Below are 19,833 nucleotides of genomic sequence, written 5' to 3' on the forward strand. Positions count from 1 at the left end.
AATTGACAGCTCTTCATTGTTGTGGACAGCATTGATTGCGGTTCTGTGTGTGTGCTCTGCGGGTGGACACAACTGTCTGCAGTGCTGTGCACTGCAGACAGTGCAGAGAAAGTAGCCCAGCTGATGTGGGGGGGGGGGAGAACAAGGGTGAGCCCAGGATTTCAGAGGAGGGGCCGCGCACCCCAGAACACCCCCCCCCCCCTATCCCCTAGCGACGCCACTGCATTTGACGTACAGCTTGAGGTAACTTCATAAACAGAAATTCCGCCCAAATTTGTTTTCCAAATATATGTCACTTGGCAGGAACTATTAAGTATTACCTCCCCCTCGCACATTAACTTCTTGAGTGCTACAGGCACTCTAGTTTTGTATATGTGAGAAACGTGAGCTGCTATCCCGCCTTGTGCCTCGGCGTACCCGGCTGTGATTGGTTGAGAGTGATTATTGCTCCCGCTTCCTGTGCACGCCCCTCCGCCCCCGAAGAGCTTGTCTGACAACTGGGCTGCGTATGTGCTGTGCACGTGCCGTGGGTTGTTTTTCCCAAATAACCAGTGTATTATCATTTGTTCTCTCGCCAGAGCACTCGGGCGTCGCTTAATCCTCTCCTGCGTTCCCTGTTTTTCCGGCTGGATGAAAGAGGAGATGTAATCGGGGCTGTAATGCCCGTGAACGCCGTCCTCGATACAAGCGCAGGCTCTTCAAAGCCCTGAGACACCATTTCTAAAATTCTCAAGTGCTCCGTTTTACATTGTACGTCCCGCAACAGGCACCTTAAGGTGTCAATGCCCTGGGCCATGCGGAACAGCTCGCCTGCTGGATTTGTGAGCAAAAAAAAGATGTCGAGTTCACGCAGTATGGTTTACATGTATGTTATTCTCTGCCTCACCACTGCCAGTCATGACCAGCCCAGAGAATAACCCTATGTTGTCTCTGGACCGTGTTTCCTGCGCCGCCCACAAAAGAGGTTGCAGAGGAAACTCTACCACCACAGAAAACCTGCACATGGAAGCAGATGATGGAGCGTGGGGCGAGCTGTCCTTAAGACGCAGGAGGAGACTACAGGAAGAGCGAGCACGTGATTGGATCGCAGGGCAGGACAGCAAGAATATTAAGGACATGCATTGGTAATGCCAGCAGTTTGGACTTTAGTGTAAGCATGAGAAAGGCACTTGCCATGCACAGCCTTAGAGGTATTAACTGGTCATTGATGGTAGCATGTGCGAGTACCAGGGCATCTAATAGCAGTGCCTGGCAAATGCCTAATACTTTAATACAAGCCAAAACTATTGCCTTTGTCAATGCTTGTTTTAAACATAACTTCAGTGAAGGACATGCAGAGTGCTTATAAATCGAGTATCTCAGAGCAGACCAGGTTTACAACTTCAATTAAATCATAGACACTCTGAAGACTGCTTTGAAAAAACAATCGCATGCACTTCACGTGCCAACTTTGATAGTAAGGCTTGAATAAAGCAAGCTCAAAGAGTTCCAATGATGAGGTGTTTGGGTGGGCACGGGTAGGAACTGGGTAAAATGACCATAGGGATTAGCACAGCCATGGGCAGTCAATGGGTGGACAAATAACCAAGCAACACCCACAGGCCCTGTGTCCCTCCTCATATGCCCTTTTTCCCTAATGGTACTGCACTAGTTCGGCCTATAGGTGTTGCAAGCAACACCTAATAGCCCAAACTAAAAAGAGTTGTGTGTTGCAGAGGCAGGTAAATGAATGAGAGGCTTGGCCAGTAGGTGAGACCGGTGGGCGAGGAGGTGGAGTTGGGGTGTGCAAGAGTATCCCCTGTTTCCCGGCCCTGGTTCAAGCAAGGGTACACACCTCTAACCATGAACCAGCGACAGTCCTCATCAGAACCACTCACCCATCCAACTGCATAGGCGAGGGGCGCTGCACCTGCCAAAATGAAATCTCTGTTAACAGGAGATGGGCCACACCCTGAGTTCCTTGATCACAAACAGACACGGACACCAGGGTGAATTTTATAGGGGTCCCAACAGGGACCCCTCTTTATTTAAGAAAAGCACTAATTTATTTTCCCTTTACCGTTGGAGTCCACTGGCTTGAGCTCCAACTGACTGGAGACTAGCTATGTCAGCTCACCCAGCCTTGGAGTGGGTGTCAGGGGCCCTTAGGGTCCTGCAGCCAATCCCCTTCCTAACCTCAGGTACCACCCACATGGAGTGTGAGGCCAGAGGATGGCCTCTGGGGGTGATCCCATTTTGCTAGGCGGCCTCAGGCAGGGCAACACACTGTCCCACTACCTCACGCCAGAGTACCTGTACATCCCCTCTACCCCCTTGGAATTAGATTTGGCGATTTCTAAGCGCGGACCCGGGGATCAAACCTGTGTTGCTTCACGTCGTCTTGCTTCCAAGCGAGCGCTTTGCCCCTGAGCTATCCTCCCTTCTTAAATTAATTATTGGCCTACTTAACATTTAATTTACTTAACATTGGGCCTCATTACGAGTATGGCGGTAGGGGGTTAACGGCACTGGTAAGGATGCCGGTGCCGTTAACCCCCTACCGCTGCATTCCGAGGTCCCTTAGCGGGTCCCACTAGTGCCGGCTGGTTTTACCAGCTGCCCTTAGCGGGACCCGTTAAGGGACCAGGGAGCTAATAACGGGCCCGCTATTTGCGGGCCCGTTATTAGCTCCTTCCCCATTCCCATTGAGCCCTATGGGTGCTCGAATGGGAATGGGGAATGGTTTTCAGAATGGGGACTTACCGGGTCTTCGAAGGTTGGAATGACCCAGTAAGGCCCCATTCCGACTACCCAGACCGGGACACGGGTTTGGAGGCAGCCATGGTGCTAATAGCACCATGGCTGCCTCCAAACTCGTAATGAGGCCCATTGTCTTTAACTCCCCTACACCCTACTTAACAGTTAATCTACTTAAGAATAATTAACTACACATAACAAACATACATATTTACATACAACATAAACATATGTCACAATGGGGTGACTGCTGCAGTCAGTCACTCCTTTACATTACCTAGAAGTTTGTTCTGGGTCGCTGGCTCTGTGCTGTCTACTGGCTAAAGGAAATGCTGGCTGGTGACACAGCTGGCTGATAGTAAAGCTGGCTGGATGAATGTTGCGGGCTGTGCCTTTCCTGGATGTCACATGCTGGACCCCGTCCATCATTTGGAGCCACCCGTTTTCACTGTGCAGCATGTGCCCTGTGCTTTTCCTTAACTTCAGGGTGGGCCCAATTGGCTGGGGGCCCACCCGACATCACCACCTTACCCACAGCATGTTTCCTATACTCTAGGTGGGCCCCATTGACTGGTATGGGTGGGTGGCGGAAGAGGGAACAGGGAGTCAATGCTGTTCATTTTTCCAGTTTTGAACATGCATATATAGTACTATATTTAAGTTGCATGTTTAGTGCAATAGGAAATCCGAAAAATGATTTGCCAATAACATTTGACTAATATGACGATTTTGGTAGAAACTTTGCAGACATAATCATACGCACTGACCCCGCTAGATTGAAATGTTGGCAAAGATGCATTAAAAAATAAAAAAAAGTAATTAAGATAACACAAAAAAACAGTTTCGGGCTAGTCCGAATTAATTTTCCCATAGACAAAAAAAGACAAATTGTTGCTCCAGTGAACACAGCAAAAACTGCTGGATGGAATTGGAGCAGGTACGAAACAACTTGGGCACAAACTGTTGACTCGAGACCCAGTCTGGGGGGGGTAGGGTTTATTGCGTCCGGTCGTGTGGTGTGTTAGGGTTTATTGTGTCCAGTACTTTTTAAATATTTGACAGAGAAGGTTGTGCCCCCTTTCCCCAAAATTATGGCGATATCTCCCAAGGTGTTTTGCAGCAGAGGCTTAATTCATTCAAAAATGAAAATGCTGCATCTTTTTTTTCAGATAAAAGAGAAATCAAATTTATTGGACTAAAAAAGATAAAGATGGGCAGAATTACGAGTACGACAGGAAGAAGCCAAGCTTATTTACCACTTTAAAGTTGTAGAACGTGGCTTAAACTCAGATAACAAAATTGTACATTTTCTGTAAAGTGTGTAATGCAAGTATACTGGTAATTTAAATGGTAAAAATGCCATGGAAATCGGAACTACAACATAACCATGATGTACAAATGGTGAGATAAACGGTGAAAAACAAAAAAGATTAGAACATATCAAAATTTAACCACAATGCATTGCTACAGGAGTCTGTAATCACACACTTTAGCAATGTAACATATTGTTCCACCAACTAAAATGAAAACCAAACTAGAATCTCGAATAGTCAGATGCGAGATCAAAAAAGTGGAGTACTGGAAATAACTTTCATCCCCAACTACATAAATCACAATGCATAGCGACACAATTGTATCAATACACTGTCTCGCCAAGCAGATTAATGCTCTATTAATATATTCAATATGCTCGTCTAAACTCAGCTAAACAACCACTTCATGTATAAACAATTGTCACTAAGAGCCAATACAGGGAAAGAGGGACTGTGCAACCAACACAGAGCACCCCTCCTCTGTACGTTTCTGTAAAAATATAAATACTAATCAAATGATCAGGTCTCTCCTATTCCCCATGAAACACACAGAAAGAAAACGAATTGTGAAAAAGAGACACACTTATAAGATAAAAATTGGGCTATATCCATCACCAACACTGGTAAACATGGCATAACCCAGCCCTAAGTATGGCCCCCATCGTTGATACAATGGAAAGGAAGGTAGGACTAATTACTAAGATGCCCTAGGCATATTACCATCAACGAGACACCAGTTGAGTAATCCACCAAAAAGACACTTGAAGCGTGAGACACATACCTTTCAGGTAAGCCCTAAAGCCAGCTGGAAGCCCACCTTATATCGTGAGCTATTACCAGTTGTCCTGCTGAATCAGGACCACGCAGCTACAAATGCCAATGCTAGTATTTGTAAAATGAATCAAGTGTATGGAACCGAAACTTCCAATAGTAGAAATATGCTGCCGTTAATTTTCAAAGAGTAAACAAGCGCAATTCGCACAAGTACCCCGCTCACTTAAGACTTGTAAGTATTTGTAAAATGAATCAAGTGTACTGAACCCAAACCTCCAACAGTAGAAATATGCTGCCATTAACTCTTAAAGAGTAAACAAGCGCAATTCGCATAAGTAACCCGCTCATTTAAGACCACGTAGTAAAAGATGTAAGTGAAATAAAGTAAGCATACGAACAGCAAAAATATGTTGTGACAAACTTTTTAAGAGTTAACATGTGCAATTTGTAGGACATATGTATAACACGTATTCGTAATAGTTCAGCCCGAGATGTTTGAGAATTGGTCAGTCATGAACACGTAATTTAAATTAGGATGATCGTCTCATATGCATACGGTGCAAACAGAGGGAACATGCCTTTTCAAAAATACTAGGCAACGTTCTGCACATGTAAGGACAACCGTAAAGATACCACACACTCTGTTTACTTTTCCAATAGGAAGGATTTGAGCCCATGAATTCAACAACAGTACGACGCAGCTATTTACCTTGGACCACAACAACAATGGTAAGACACCATATAAGTATAACATGACGTTTTTTGGAAACAAAAATATGTGATAGTCTGGAACCCCGTTCCAATAGACTTAGGGAACAAACCAACCCAAAACCAAAAACAAGTAGGGGAAACAGTTCAGTGTACATCATGCATATGTTCTAATCATTTTAACAAGCGGTCTCAAACCCATGCCCCCCAAACCCCAACCCCACATCTGCTCTTGTTGTATGTCTTAGGGACTCCACAACCATTTATTTCATTTTCACTTTGCTCGAAATCACAATGGGTGTCAAAATGTTTATTGTTTTTTTGTTTAATATTTCTTTGATCAGCAAGGACACAAGTCCTAAACAATTTTGTAATCACTTTTTCTTTGTTGTAAAATAGACCAGCCTGGATTTGAGAAAGGCAGAGTTCTAATGCCGAAACACATGTCATTCAGAAAGGGCTGAATCAGAAATAAATATTCTATGCACAAATTGAATTGGAATCTTGATTTTGGAAAATGAAAACATTGCAACAGGAGGAATTAAATGATTGGCGCAGAAAAAAGGTCTGAGCACACCCAAACAAACTGTTGTTATAACCATATGTTGCTGCGTTGTACCCAGATTTAACTCTTAATCTCTCACCTTTACACAATGTTTATGGAGGACATTTTTGACTTGGTAGAGCACCAGAAGTGAGCTGACATGGGTACCCCTCCATATGGTGTAGGTATTTGCACTTGTTCCACATTAGGGAGCAACATGCCACCATTTGCGTTTGCTATGGTTTGTCCCTAATGAGACCCTTTGTTTAGGAAGTGCAGTACGATATTGCGACATGAAAGGAATTCCTCAGCATCAAACATTTACAATATGGAAAATGTACACAGCCACCCACATACAGTTGAAGGTGTACTTCACAAACTTATTTATGAGATGTTTTCTTTATAGAAATGATTTGGAAACAAACATATCCCATTACAACAAAAGGAGCATTTCACAATGACCTACCGTTGCACTAATAATTGGTTATACAAATCTCTTCAGCTACATGTCTATGCTGTTATTCTTTTCTCCCCCATCCAGCAAGGAAGGTACATTAGTAGAGGAAACACTACTATGCGAGAAAAAAAATTACACTTCATTCTGACAATTACAGTCTTACTTGAAAGACAACATGCTGCACTGCCACTTGTAAACACTCCAAGTAAACATTTCTTAAAGCACAATAGTGCATGGTAATATCCCTCCTGGCCCCTATTGACGTTTCTCTGCTGCCATTGCCATGCTCTGTTTACACAGAGCAACATCTTCAAATGCCGCAGATACTGGGAGAGCTGCATGCCGCATATCTAGGCAGAGCTCCCCAACCGCCTTTCTGCCCTGCCGTTCTACTATTACACAGAAGTGTGCAATAAGGGCACAAAATGCTTTAATCTGACAGTGGGTGTGATGGATCAAAAACCGGAATTAAGGCATCCAACCATATACTCATGACACGCCAGCCACGAGGCTTCGAAGTCAAATATATTTATTCAATAACAGCATTTGATCAAATGGATCTCAGCACCCCATGACGTGTAAGGCAGACACCGTGAGGGGAGAGAGAGTGAGCATCAGTAAAACAGTCACATATATAGCAAAGTTCACAACATTAGCAGGCATTACCCGGCCCCCTTTGATGAGACATCATCAGGCTAGGGTAAAAGGGGTTACTGCGTAATTCATTCTAATTAAACATTATACATTCTTGCCACCAGTGCCAATACAATTTACTATCTGAGAACCGGGTGCATCTGAACGGAGGAAGGCATATCATGTTCCCTATAACGAGGTGGCATTCCTTGCTTTACCAGCTAACGTTATCTTTCTGTGCTAAGGTCAGACAGTTCTGAAGGAGAAATGAATAACAGCTCCCACGGCGGAGCACATACAGCCATATATAATTCTTTCTAGCTACCTGCTATAATGGCCTAATGAGACTGGATGGCACCTGGGTTTGCTGATTAGTCATGCTCTCAGCTTCAAGGTGCTCTCATTATAAGACAAACAATTCATTTGGTGGACTGGCATTCCTAACTATGTAAACAGCTCAAAGTTCAAGCAGCGGTCGGTTACTGTGCTTAAGTTGAAAACCAGAATATATATGAGGAGCAGAGAGCAGAACAAAACTGAAAATGGCCCCCCTTACACAAAATGGCTTCTCGAGCAATGGTTTCAGGTTCACATGTTGCGACATTGTTTCATGATGCGAAAGTGATGCAAGTGTGCTTAGGCCAAGACATAATCAGATGACACAGTTGCATTTATGTTTTCAAAGTTGAAGGCAAATTCAGCATGTTTACAGGTCAGCACAGAGCGCCAGCAAATCACCCGCCAAAACCATCAATGCAGGAAACTCCCACAAAATACAGGACGGTTGGCCATTTCACCATTACCTTTGTTTTGTGTACTTTTTCAGATGCGCTAAGAACGCGCTCGACATTGCCATTTTGTTCTACTGCTATGAGTGCATCACTTGCACTAACTTTAAGTGAGGACGTGCCACTACATCGTCCCCCATAGGTGACATTACTTGCAGACAATACTAGCTCAAACCGTATACTACTGCTATTTTCATAACGTTCGTGCCCAATGTGGCCCAACGTGCCATGTGAACACCTATGTCCGGACAACAGGAAAAAAACTTCTTCCTATACATAGCAGTTGGTCAGAGGATATTTGCATAATTTCTGAACAACACTGTGTACTGTCATCAGTGGTTTCATTTTTCATAGAATGTTCACAAGAAAGTGTAAGCTGCCTGAAATGCACGCTTTTTTCATTTTGCGGGCAACTTCCCACGTAGAATGCTATTTGTGCTTTTGTGTACTTCTTTTGTCATCTGGCAAAGCAGCAAAAGGATTAATTTATGGTCCTTGGTGGTCTGTATGGGAGAACACACTTTCTTTTTAAGTTAGGAAAGATGCCAGTTGTTGTTTTTGTGATGTCTTACATCATAAAGGTATGCATGGTGCTTCTTATTGCCGGAAACGCAAATTACAGGGCCATAGCAATCCTCCAGATAACGATGAGCGTCTACACACCGCTTATGGTAATCTTGTAATGATTGTTCCACAATCCGTCTGTTGGTAAGTGGAAGGAGTGACACGGGCAGTAAGGTATCAGGTATCTGCAAACAAAGACGAATAAAAATACATTTCAGAAGCCATTATCAGTGGCAGTGTAAAGGACAAGGGCTCTGAGGGAAGGATGTCACAAAAGGCCCTAGATGGCCGGTTCTTGCACCTTAGGGTGAGCTACTGTGTGATAATGAGTACCGAAGGATGTTCACCCACAGGCTTGCTGTCTGTTTTGTAGGTGCCACTCTCCTTCCACAGCTATACAAATGCCCTTTGTCTTTCAAACGTTGCCAATAGACCCTTCTTTCAGGTGTTTGCTTTTCACAACAGATCTCACTGCCAGTGAGTGTCCTCAGACCCACAACACATTCTCTTTGTGAGTGCCCAAACAAACATACAAAATAAAATAATTCTACTAAGGGACCGCTCCGACTGCAGGACAATGCAGGAGGTGTTTTTCCAAAACATTGACCAGTAAAATATTAGCTGTCGACGTTTGTGTGCCAGCCGAGTGCTATATGCGCCTCTGACCGTTAATATTTTTAATACAATGATGGCACGTAAAACTGTTAAGTGTTGGAAAGATCATTGTAAGGACAATACAGCCAATCTTTTAGCACACGATTGAACATACAGTGTACTGTTTCAGTGCAGAAGTTGCGTTCATTTTCACTGTTGTGCTCCATATATAGGTTTGAATGGCCTGGAGAACCATGTGAACAAAACAAACACCAATCATAGTACTCATTTAGGCTGAATGCTGCAGAGATGGTACTGTAATGCAGCGTGCACAACTATTCTTACAAAACCCACTACATTGCAAACGGACAAAGTGTACGGGATGGTACATTAATAGTTATGCACAACAAACTCTATCCTACTAAATTTTAATCCCAATACACATGTTATGTACAGTTGTACTAACATAATTTCTGTAAATTCCATGGTTATACTGTGCCCTCCAGGAAATCGCAATGTACGGTGTACTAAATACTTGCATAGTACCTTTATGGAAAATGTGTGCTGCGGCAACACTAAGTTATCTTTCATTTTCTTTTTAAATTTGATAGGAGCAATTCATGCATAAAGCTCAAGCCTATTTTACAATGAGCATTTCCTCTGTTCATAGAGAGGTATGTTAGGTTTCAATTTCCGGCCACCATGCGGCTTCAAAAACAAAATCAGGCAACAACGTGTTAACACGTGTTTTCATCGTGCATTCCCGATTCTAAGTAGTTCAGTTACATAGAACTTACTTTTACGTATATTGAGACATGCTGGTACCTTATACATGGTGCAATGAATGTACAGCTCACACAATCTATAAATGTACATTAACGGGCCCTAGCTACTATTTATATGTGCAGTGTCTTACGAATCAACGGTGTATGAAGGGGGACTGTGTGTGTGATTGCTGCGCATACGTGGGTGGCAGGGCCATCTTACGCACTTTAGTGGCTTTGGGCAAGGAGATTTTTGTGCCTCTCCTTCATGAAAGGAAACTTATTCCTTTACAACTTCTTCAAAGATTGTACTTGGTTTCTAATGTATGCAGTATAGTGACCTGACCTTGTTATGTCGCCGGTGTGGTACATTATGGCTATTGGCGTGAAGGTTTTGTTGCCAAGTGATACCTGTCCGTGAGTGAAGGTAGTAAGCTTGCAGTTATTTTTGTTTCCACCTGCATTGTATGTTTAAAGAATTCATATTACGTATTGCCTATGTGATTTTATACGTAAGGTGGAACAATTATCAAAATTGTAAGGCCTACACAATATGCTATGGTTTGCATGTTGTATCACTTTCTGAAATGGAGTGGAATCACCGTTAGGTATAGATACATAGAGAAAGTGTTTGTTAGGGTCTTCTTCCTCAAATAAATGATTGCAGAGAGTGCATGTATGTTTCCACTTGTAGGAAATCTGAAAGAGTTTGTTTATGGGTATGTTTCTGCTTTCCAATACTTGCAGTAAGTACATTACAACTTCCTGTGGATCTCCTTGTGTGTTTACCGTGACTACCATTCTAGCATAGTAGTCCAATTCCTGCCCTATTTCTGAGACACTGTAACTGTTTATAGGATTGTTTGCAGCATTTCTGTGCAGGACTATCATTTGTAAACACAACCGGTATGAACTGTTTAAATAAATTATTTCAACAATTGCTGACAGTTTCAATACACCATTGCTTGCCACATTTGCATTGTAATTTACACCCCTTACATTTTTACTTATAGTTTTGTGTCTGAGTACTTTTTGCTTAGTACACTTTGTAAATGAGATTTATTTATTACACTACAATGGTGTGTTGCTAACATTGTGATATGGTGGAAGGTGCTTTTGCAAACAGGTCCAGAAATGCAGGCTAACAAATGTCCTCGTACTCCTGTGTATTTCGGCACTGGACAGGAGTTTATAGTTTGTAGTATTTTACTTTTTCCCTTGTCATTGCCTTTCACATGGTGCTTCAGGAATTGCTGCAAGGACTTGATAGAGTTGTGGTGACCATTACACATTGATGTGCAAGGCCATTTGTAGATGGGCCATATTGGTTCGGTACCATGGAGAGTGGCATCTAAGTTTGATGGGGATATTTGTGAAAGTAGTGTTTCTTCTTCCATTATGCTATTTTCTACCTTTTCATACCCTTGTACGGTGCTATTGTTTGTATGATTCTTCATTGAAGTATGGCTCTATGCTGATGGTGTGACTCCACTCAACTGTACTGATGTTGCCAAAGGTATCTATGCTGATGTTGCGTTTGTTTCAAAGTAGTGGTTGTAGTTTACAAATTAATTTTGTTAGTGGTTTCATTCCCTTTAAAATGGATAGAAAGAATTGTCGTTTCGGGAGCATTGCACTGTCTACAAGAGCTTCCAGGATTACTTTTCTGCAGTAATGTTTAAGGTTTCAGGGTGATTTCTCCCCTCTACTTATAAGGTTCTGAAGGACTCTGTGGTGGAACATATTTTGTAAAATAACTTTTTGGGAATGCTTCCTTGTGGTGACATTAGCATTTGAACATGCTCCAATACCAGTAGTGACAGTTGCACTCTTTTCACTACCTTTCTTTTCATTTCTACATTTTGACAGAGGCATTTAATTTTCCTTACTGGTAGTTGCTTTATGTTTTCCGTGGTGACTGTATTAGCTGTTCTGTTTCAACTTTCTGTACAAAATTGGCTAGGGGTGGATGGCTACGTCCTATGCTTTTAGGTAGAGCGGGTCTATTTCTGTGTTATTCTGTACTGAGTTCCTTTTTGCTAGGCATTCTGTAGCAGCTGTTGGAGAAAGAAGGAAAGTGTGGGTGTGCACATTTTGTGATATATATGTGTGCAGCTGTGCATGAGGGGATGAATATGAGGGTAGAAATATGGATAGAGGTGTATGATTGTGTAATGGTGTGTTAGTGTGTTAATGTACAATGGGAAGGCTATAGTGCTATTTGGGAGTTAATATAATGGCGGCGACATGATAAAACAAAGTGAGCAACTGCTGAGGTGCAATGAGTAAGAATGAAGCAAATACCAGTGGGTTGATACAATTGTGTACCTTAATATACAAGAACACTGAACTGTCTCAGTAAAATTTTGAAACTCCACGATGGCACTGCACTTACTTTGTTGGCTGTCGAGAGTAGCCTTATTCTGGGTTGCATTTTCAAGTTGACATGCCACTGGCTTTCAGGACAGAGGCGGTTACTGCAACTGTCAAAGAAGACAGTAAGAATATATGTTTGTTAATGGCATACTGATACTGACTGCATTTGGAAAATACATTACTCAAAAGGGTAGAAGGGTGTGTTGGCAGGAAGACTTGTGGGGGGGTGGGGTGTGTGTGTGTGTGTGTGATTGGATGGCTTTGTATATGAATGGGGATTTGGGGGCGTCAGCATTGTTAGTAAAGGGTAAGTGGTTCATTTGTAAGTGTGCCACATGACTTGCATTTTAGCATATGTGTGCATTGGCGTAGGAGTATTTACTTTGCAAATGGATTAGTGCTAGTTTTAGAAGGGTGAGAAAAAGTTTGAAAAGGTGAACAGCTTGCAAGGGAAAATGTTTTCGTGTGTGAAATTCCATTCACTTTTCTGCACATATATGCTTCCTATATTTCACTTGTTGGATTTATGTATCCACATTTATGATTGGTACTGTTGTCAATGCACACATACCTTTTTTTTTGCTTTTCTAAGTAATGTTACTTTCTGTGAAGTGTACAAGGTAACTGGCAGAAACTCTGTTCCTATGCATGCAATGTATGTACTTTGTTTAGGTTGGAAGGATACATTCCGTGCTCCTTTTATGCAACAATTTTACAAATTTCATAGGAGATGTGTTAGTGCAGAAATAGTCGTACAATTGACAGAAGGAAGGAAGAGAGTAACTATTTGGAAATTACAATGGCTGATATGGGTAAATGAAAACTTTCAAAGCATATAACATTGCAAGTGGGATTTGATGGTAGGTGATGGGAGAAATGACAGAATGCTTTTTTAGTATGCTATGGAGTTTCAGTGGCAGGTACCCTGCTCAGAGGCACTTATAACAGAGTTGCAAAAATACTGTATATAAACTATTTATACCTGTATGTTGTGGTGATGGGTACCGATTTGGATGAATCTGGATGCATACATGTTGGATAGTTTCACAGAACTTTCTACTAGAGGTGCTTTCGAATCACACGAGACTTGCACTCTGAGTGTTTACTGGTACATATGGAGTGTTGCACAGAAATTATAGTGTTAGATGCAGATGTCTTGTATGTTATTGGTGGATGCATGTGTGACTAAAAGTACCCAATGATGGAGTGCTGGAAAAAGAGTAGTGGCAAGGGAAGAAGGACCGCTCCTGCTTTACTGGGGCCCGGCCCTTGCTGTAGTTGGGGAAGCACACGTGCCACATCCTGCCCTTCTCAGCATGCTGGGCATGGAATTGGGACAGTGGGGGTTATCCAATCAGGTCTTGAGGATGTTTTTCACAGGAAGGGCTGGTAATACTTTTTTTCATTGCTCTGTGTAGTGAGTCTGCCAGAGATGGAGAGATGCATGTTGATCGTGGGTGATGCTATTTTGATTTACCATTTACAGGATGCTTTGAAGAGGTTACTGTAAGAATGTAAAGAAGAGAAGAAAACAAAAACCCTTATAAAAAACAAAAAAGGGTGTTTGTTTACAAGCACCTACACAAAAAAGGTTCTTTTCAGAGCCACCACTAAAGATGAAATACCCTACCCTGGTTGAAATTTGTTCCCCCACTACCGTACAGAGCACGATATGTCCACGGACACTGCGGTAGTTCCAGGATCGCACATGCCACATCTGGGGCTTTTGAGGAAGGAGGCATGGAAATGGGACTGCGGGGGCTAAGGGATTGGTCAAAAAGGTTTCTGGGTGTGGTGTGTACACAGACACTGTGGCAAAAGGTCTGTTTGTAGAGAGGAATGCAGAAACATATGCTTATGGCTGTGTTATTCAGGAAGCAGAGTGTATGGATTTTGGGGGCCTCATGCATACAATGGTTCAAAGTGCATGTAAAACACTGTGGAGTGGCTGTACATTTTGCTTTCCATCATGTGGATGTGCACTGTTATGGAGTACGTGCAATGAGTGGCTGATTTTGGTTCCTCTTTATGCCAGTTTGGTGATCATCCAGACATTATTATTCTAAATTGCGGAGGGAACAATTTAGGACATGTTACCGGAATTTCTTTGCAGTTTGCGGTGAAGGCGGCACTTGGCCAGGTCATGTGTACGTTTACGAACTCCTGAGTAATTCTTTCTGGCATTACGCAGAGACAGATATGGCTGCGATCTTCTTCATTTGGTCCGCAAATGGAGAAAGCGAGGTGCAATGTCAAGAAGGCTGTTTGTGCCTTTTTCAGAGAGCTTGGCATGTCCTACTTCCACAATGCAAATATTACGTTTAGTAGCACAAAATGTTTTCCGACAGATGGAGTTCATCTTACTGATGCTGGCAATCAGCTTTTTCACTGACCTATCCAAAATGCATTACTGGCCTTTTTTCAAGTACAAAAAGCATTTTTCTAGTAGGTGTTGCCGATTTCAACCCTTCAAAACACAAACACCACAAAAAGCCTCTTTTTAGAGCCAGCACTTTCTCCTGGGATCGACTGCAATGTTTTTGACAGAGCCACCGCTCCCATTATTTACAGCGCAATCTGCGGAGCTTAAAAGGCTGTGCGGCGGCCTGCATCCTTTCATTGGCAATTCAATTTTTGAAATCTGAAAGTGGCTCTGAAAGGAGCCTGTTTAAAACCTTTTTGTTTTTTCATTGTTTTGTATATTTCTTGGTCTTGCAATACACTACACAGAAGGATAGGAAGGGAAGGGAGGATATGGAAGGGGCACCAACCACAAGGATAAGATAGGGCAAGTGCGGAGACAGGAGGATGTTGGGTGGCCCTCACTTAGGTTGGGGCAGTCATTCTCATGCTCCCAGATCGAACCCTCGATAGCACTTCGAAGTTGCTCCCCCCCTGCAGAGTACCACGTCGGAGTACATCCACAATACAATGACCTTTGAAATGTAAGGGTCTGCTGCGCTGCATATGCCCTGCAAGGCTGGTTTAGTGATCTGCTGCCCCACAGCAGTGTTCCTGGTGGTGGCAGGAGCAGATGCAGAGAATGATGTAGAGGAAAGTAACATACTGCCTTGTTCGAAGGGCCCTACCCTCCGAACTGCTGCCTTGTGGTTCGATTTGAGGTGTCGTCCTATGGAGGTGGTGCCGTAGCTGTACAAGCCAGGATTTCCGTGAGCGAGTCAGTGCATCTCACTTGGTTAGCACGGCATGTCGCCTACGCTGATAAGCAGTTTCCATGGTATCTAGTCATAGCATCGAATGCCTTACCATCTAAAAAAAAGCATTAAAAAAAGCATCTAATGCAGTTTTGTTTAAGGTAAAGGGTTTATTTTAATTATATTGGGGTTTGAAAGGTTAAAAAAGGGGGGTTGCGGAGGTTGGGGGGTAAGGAGGAGGGAAAGGGGGGTACCCACTCATAGAAAAGGGGGTACCCACCCATAAAAAAATGATAAAAAACTGCATTAGATTCTTTATTTTCAACACTTTTTTAGATGGTAAGGCATTCAATGCTTTGGCATTCGATGCTATGACTATAAACCAGTTTCCACACCCAACACTCAAGCTGGCTGCAGGCATTGGGGATTTGCTCTACTTCATGCTCATTCTCCTCTTGATCCCATCTACATAACACGCCTGTTCCCTTATCGAGGCCCTTCGGAAGGAAGTGGGGGTGGTGAGGGTGAGGGTGCTGCTGACATAGAGGCAGTAGAAGCAGCCATGGTTGCAATTCCAGCACAAAGCAATTTGGCCTGCTACTCTGCTCTGCATAGCCAAAAACAGAATGTGGAGCAGCTCTGGGGTGTGGCCTTTGGTAGGGCTGCTGTGGAGCACTTGGAACCGGAAAGCGGGACTAAATCGTTCAAAAAAATTGTTACATGTAAAATGGCACAGTATGGGACGTTTGTAAGGGTGTACGCTCACAATAACACTTCTTACAATGCAGAAAACAGTACTTTTCTGATGTCCGGTGGCGCGGATCGTGTTCGGCAAATGAGGGCCCACGTGCAGCATGTATGCGGTCACATAGTGATGTTGCAAATGTTCTTGAATGGGACAGCTGTCTGCAGTACGCGTATTGGGCGGAATACTTTGTGCGCATGTGCATAGGTGTCCTACGAACACGGTTGGCTTCTTGGACTCATTAAAACTGCAACACATGTCCGGCGACCATTTTCCCACAAGCTGGGTGTTTGTAGCCTACAACAAGTGCAATGTTTGTGTACACAGCTGTCCGTAGGACGTGGATGGACTCCTTGAACTACTGAAAGTATGTCACAACTTTTTCCCACCATGCTGGACAGGGGCGGTGTTACCAGGATACAGAGGATGGCATACGCATGCTCATAGCTGTGGAACGGACAGACGTGCGCTCCCACAAATAATTAAAGGTGCACAGCAAGATGTGGACCTGCGGCCAGTACTGGTGTCGTACCTGCATTGTGATTGCACATACGCCGGGCAGGTGCGGTGTCTGTAGAAAAACTCCATTTTGCTTAACTGCAGCCATCCCGGACAGTACTGTGTGCCACAGACTCATAATGGAATTTTAAAATAAAAGGAAAAGCCACTCACATACTCAGCAACACTTTACATCTACACCTTTAATTTCTGACATACATAGACACTATTAGGAAAGGGAATGGGTAGCAGAAATGGATACATACACAGGGGATTTGGGGATAAGTTCGTCATGAGGGGAGCCAAGGATTGAGGTTTCATCGCAACGTCTCTACTCACAGGGATATTGTTGGGGATGGTGGGCTGGGAAATGGGGAAGGGGTACACGTGACGGTGGGGCATTGTATTTAATTTTTCCCATAATTTGTCCTTGTACAAAATCTGTTAAGGCAGCTGAATGGCATCCAGGCTGTCTATGTTGTTTTTTACAGAATTTCCTTAATTTCCTGTGGCCATATGCTGTTGTGGAAGAGGTGCTGCTTGTGGTATATTCATTTAATTTCCAGTATGCCTGTTAAAGTAAAAAATATCTGTTAGGTGTATATGCAGCCATACATATTAACTGTCTTACTTTTCAGACTGTGCTGCGTACCAATGAGGTTACTCTTGTTACTCATTTCGTCATGAGGGAAATTCTCTTCCAGCCATTCCAGGTTGCTTGGCTTTGCAGCGTACAAAAAAATCATGGTTTTCCACTATTGTACACTGCACAAGATGTGCAATCATTGGAGAAATGTCAGTGTACTTACCGCTTTGTAGTGACATTCTGCTCTCAATACTTTGCAGTCCTTCCTCTGCGATTTCCTTCTTCGTTCATATGTAAAGCAGCAGTGAGGTAATATTGTTGGATGCAGACGTTATTTCGCTTATTGGTGCATTCCATTATGCTGTATATACTCTATGCCTTTGCTCTGTTTGTTTCACAAGTACAGAGTTTGCAGACCTACTCAATTTTTTCTCGCAATGCACATACATGGTGCTCTTTGTATATGTTCCTTGCCTTTGCTGAATGGTACCACTATGTAAGAGACCCCCTGCCTTTTTCAGCAGTTTGAATGCTACCCGATATACGCAAACAGATGCACAGTCCGTGGTTACTGTGCCCATCGGCATGCAGACATCCATTTGGTATGCTGTTTGGGTACATCTATACAGAGTAAGGGTATCCTGGTAAAACCCTATGAAATTCAGTGGAAAAACGTTGTCAAAAGGGACGTTATTGTGAAGTTGCGCTACTAAAAACTCAGTTTTCAGTGAAAAAACGTTAAAGGCATGTTATGGTTCAGTTGCCCTAGAAAAACCTAGCACATTCAGTGCAAAAACTTTGTTAAAGGGGCGTTATACTTACTTTGTACTACCAACAACATATCCATATTATGGGTACAAGTAAAACCGAAAAACCTTATAAATTCACCAGTTATGGTAAGCTGTGTGCTCTGCTAAGACTAACACCCATGACATCAAAGATGACATCACAAATGTCATTAATGACATCACATCCCTGGCTCCCTCTGTTTTTGTTCATTGACATATCTAGGCCAGGTGGTATTCTTTACTGACAGTCAGAAACTAAAAATGCAAAAGGTACTATATTTGTACACCTTACCCTTCTCATATATTCTTACACTACTTTCCTTAGGGTTCAGGCACATCATATGCTACATATACAGAAGAAGAAGGAAAACTGAAACACAGCAATCATTTCCGTGCATGAAGTTCATAAGGTAGGTTATGAACACTTTCTGGTGATACTGCTGGTTTTTTGCTTACTTTACTTTCCCTGTATATGGTTGCATTTGTATGCATTGTGGTCTCTTTATGTTTTGTGTGTAGCAGTACAATTATGCAGTAATGGAGGCATTGTTAGGTACTTATTACATGTTTCACAGTACACAAAACTCTGAAACGAAAGCATTCATCATTTCTTTTATTAGTTGTTTAAAGCGGTACATATTGGTTTTACATTTTTACAACCTTTTACCACTGTGCTGTCCACAATAAAAAGAAATAAAACATGTAAAATATGGCATAAATAATGAGCATCAGCATCAAAAGAGAAGGTTAGTGGGGCCACGCTGGGTCGGGCCTTCAGAAGAAGTTCCTCTATTATTCATCAGTTTCTTTTTTTAATCACAGTTAAAAACTTGACCAGAGTCAGGGTAATCAACGTCTTTTCCCCTGAAAGCAGGATTTTTCACCAGTCTTCTGTGGTTCTCTGGCCATATTTGATGATCACTTCCCACATTAACTTCCTTCTTTGCTGTTGCAGGGCTCGACGATCCATCACCAGGTGTATTATGGTTTCTCATGAGTCTTCAACTTGGCACAGTCTGCAGGTCATTATACTTCCATCTGACTTTCCCCAGTTTACTGTCTCCTTATTTTTAAATAGGTTCAAATGAAATAAAAAAAACAGATCCCTAAAGAAACAGTTTGGAAAGAGTTGAAGGTACCTCGGTAGGGTATTTAGTTTGCGGCTTTCTTCCAGTGGTTTCCCAGTTCCTTAAATCATGTTTTCAGTAATAGTTATGGAACGAAACATGTTGGTTAAATAGCAATCATAGGAAGATGGTTGTATGAAAGAGGGGAACTAGTAGGCCCGAAAACTATCAGGTTTAATATTGTAAATTGCAGTTTCTTCATGAATAATAGCGAGAGTCATTGCTATTACGCGTGGAGTTGATTACATATATATTTCAAGAAATTCAATCTGCTATTACGCTGTGGAAAGATTCTTGTTCAATATTTTTGTGCTGGAAAATATAAAATATAATGTGCTGATATTTGGCATGCAACAGCATGGGCGTAATTTTATTTTAGGGGGGGGGGGCAGGGGTGTTTGTTCCCCCCCAACTTTCATGGCACACGATTTTGTCCCCATTCATTTGAATGGGGCATTTTTTTTTCAGATGACATGTCCCCCCAACATTTTCAGCAACGTTCCTCCACTGTGCAACAGTCACTCTTTGGAGTGCACATGGCACTTTAAATGTTTTTTTAAGTGTTTGTTATTATAAAAGATTTATTAGGAATAAAAAAATGATGTGATATTATAGATACAGAGGAGTAACCTGAATGGTTTCATTCATTGTGCTATATATAAATGCTCATTAGAATGTGGTAA

General features: G+C 42.6%; 1 long non-coding RNA gene across 1 annotated transcript; it reads left to right on the forward strand.

The window, feature by feature from the left end:
- Positions 1–500: 500 nt before the first annotated feature.
- On the forward strand, positions 501–19,113 carry LOC138520110 (uncharacterized). The gene is made up of 3 exons (XR_011282793.1): positions 501–1,124; positions 18,349–18,433; positions 18,979–19,113. It is a non-coding gene; the product is annotated as an uncharacterized lncRNA (long non-coding RNA).
- The last annotated feature ends 720 nt before the right edge of the window (positions 19,114–19,833 follow it).

This window comes from Ambystoma mexicanum, chromosome 13, assembly GCF_040938575.1.
Source record: "Ambystoma mexicanum isolate Mex_15411 chromosome 13, UKY_AmexF1_1, whole genome shotgun sequence".
NCBI classification, from domain to species: Eukaryota; Metazoa; Chordata; class Amphibia; order Caudata; family Ambystomatidae; genus Ambystoma; species Ambystoma mexicanum.